Raw genomic sequence first — 2,628 nt, forward strand, 5'->3', positions numbered from 1 at the left:
GCAATTCAAGAGAAATTGGCGGCATTCTTTCTTGACCACGTGATCGCTGAAGACGGAGAATACTATGTGGACCATGAGTCCGTATGTTAGGAGATTATATTTGTAAGAGATAATTATTGTATATATGTAGCCGGTAGTGTCGGATAGATATACGAGAACTTGTTGTTCGACCAATCTCTCGGAGAAGGAGAGGTGGTCGATATCACTTCTCTCTGTATGCATATATGTTCATGACGATCTTCCGTTTTCTTCGTTTGCCACCAACCGGGACCAAAGGCCCTCCTGTCTGGGCTCCGCGCACAAGCCACGTGAAGGCCCATCTGTTCCGGTTCTGAATTGAACCGGGATTAAAGGGACAGGGCATTAGTACCGACCCTTTAGTCCCGATTCAGAAACCGGGACAAAAGGCCCTTACAAACCGGGACAATAGACCTTTTTTCTACTAGTGACACCTGCAAAGATATTAGGCGTGCCACTGCATTGCCAAGGAGGGTATAGGGGCAACTTCCCGGTAGTTTCCCTTAGTCACTGCCCTGAGATGAGACCGTCACATGCTTCCCTGCTCGCACCAGACTGTGCAGCTCAGGCTGCGGTGCTCGACACGTAGTGGGTTTTGGGGCGGCCCCATGTCGCTCCTTCGGCCACTTAAACTCCCTCCCTCCACCACTAGCTAGCTCTGTAGTTGCAGCTCGAGCACCTTCAGAGGGAAGCACACCAAGCTAACAAGCTAGGAAGAAAGTCCCTTGCATCCGACCAGCGAGTGACGTGACGGTGAGTCCCCTCCATCTCCGGCCATCTTGCTAATGTCTTCTTCTTCTTCTTCTTCTTCTTCTTCTTCTTCTTCTTTCATGTTGAATGGGGACATGAAATTAGAGAGGAGGAACTAACCATACGTTGTTGCTGATCTCGTCCTACTCCTGCCTAGTAGCTTGGATCTCCATGGACGGCAAGACGCCTCATCTGCTGCCTCCGAGCGAGGCCAAAAAGGAGATCCGGGATGACGTCCCACTGGTCTGCGCATGGGCGCTCATCAACGCCTTCAGCATCGTCTCCGGAGCAGCAAGCGGCTACATAGCCGCCTACTTCCGTATCGCGTGCATCCAGGTAACCAGCTACCTACCCGTGTACAGTGTACTACCCCTCGGATGCTTGACATTATCGATCGCGACCGATCCATCATGCGCCAAGCTGGTATGGTGTTCCTCTTCCTCTGCAGTCCTCCTTCATTCTGCCGTGCATCCAGCTGACGGACGCGGAGGAAGCCAGGCTAATCGCCCTCTTCGTCGGGATGCTGTGCTGCGCCGCATCCCAGGCGGCCGCGGCGGCGCTGGCGCTGTCCCGCGCCACCGTCGCTGGCCCCGCCGTGCCCTTGCCTACCTCGCGCTCGCGGTCACCATCCTCTTCCATTGCATGTACGCCAGCACCATCTAGATCCTCCACGCCGCCGACTCAGGATACATCTTGGGCAGGATCTACTACACCGTGATCATCTGCTTCATGGTGGTGTGCGACCTCCTCAGCTGCGTGGCCCTCCTCCTGGAGGTGATGGGCGGCGCAAGCATGCAGTGCGTAGCCTAGCCTGTGGCTTCAGCTAGCTGCCTGCAAAGGGATGATGTTCGTGAATCAGCTCATGAGGTACCCATCGATGAGAGCCTAGTTCTAGGGAATAACGTAGATCGATGGGGTACTAGTGCCGTAGTATTTGTGAATCTTTATGATGATACTTCCTGCATTTTTATTCTAGGAAATAACGTAGATTGATGGGGTACTAGTGCCGTAGTATTTGTGAATCTTTATGATGATACTTCCTGCATTTTTAATAAAATGACCGCATGCATCATCATGATGCAGAGGCTGGGGGTATACCTTCATTTCCAAAAAAAAGTATTTGTGAATCTAGTGTTAATATCCTGATCGACTCTAGTAGTTACTCCATTTGGGCTACACTGGCTATATAATTAGACTGGATGGATTGTGGTTACTGTATAATTAGACTGGATGAATTGTGGTTATGTTTGATGTATTCACCTTTTCTCTATGTGATCGTCTGACATGAGTTCTATATATGCTAAGATTGATGTTGCTAAAATCGTTGCGGTGTAATTCCATGCACACATGTTGTTCTGGTGTTAAAAATTGTTTCTCATTCATTCCGGCAACCGCTAGCGTATCCTCTAGAGGCTGGGCTGCGTACAGGTGGATGCTCTCGGCTGAGATTGAGTGATCCCTGTCCCGACCCATGTGACCATGGCTTGGAATGCCCTCCTGCAAAGTAAGGTCCTTTTTTTTGGAATGTTGGCAGGAGAGCTGCCAAATTCATTGATCAGAAAGAGGTATTACAAGTAACACCCCAGAGGAGGAATGCACTGCATAAGGCGAGTGCTAAAAAAGAAGAAATGAGAAAGGGTTGTTCAGTTTATCAAGGAAAACCGGGCGAAAACCTTAGCAGCGCCTAACAAGACTAGGCCTAAAGCACCACAACACATACAACATGTCAGAAGGCCAACACCCCACGACACACCCGGCCGGGCACTCGAGCGCTTATGCCGCTATCAAGGTGCACACCGACAACCGTCGTATCAATCCGGACTGCCACTAGCATATCCACCAAACTCGACGACTCCAAAG

General features: G+C 50.6%; 1 pseudogene; it reads left to right on the plus strand.

Moving 5' to 3' along the window:
• Positions 1–928: 928 nt before the first annotated feature.
• On the plus strand, positions 929–1,578 carry LOC125529682 (annotated as a pseudogene).
• The last annotated feature ends 1,050 nt before the right edge of the window (positions 1,579–2,628 follow it).

The sequence above is a fragment of the Triticum urartu genome, unplaced genomic scaffold (genome assembly GCF_003073215.2).
Source record: "Triticum urartu cultivar G1812 unplaced genomic scaffold, Tu2.1 TuUngrouped_contig_5768, whole genome shotgun sequence".
In the NCBI taxonomy this organism is placed as follows: Eukaryota; Viridiplantae; Streptophyta; class Magnoliopsida; order Poales; family Poaceae; genus Triticum; species Triticum urartu.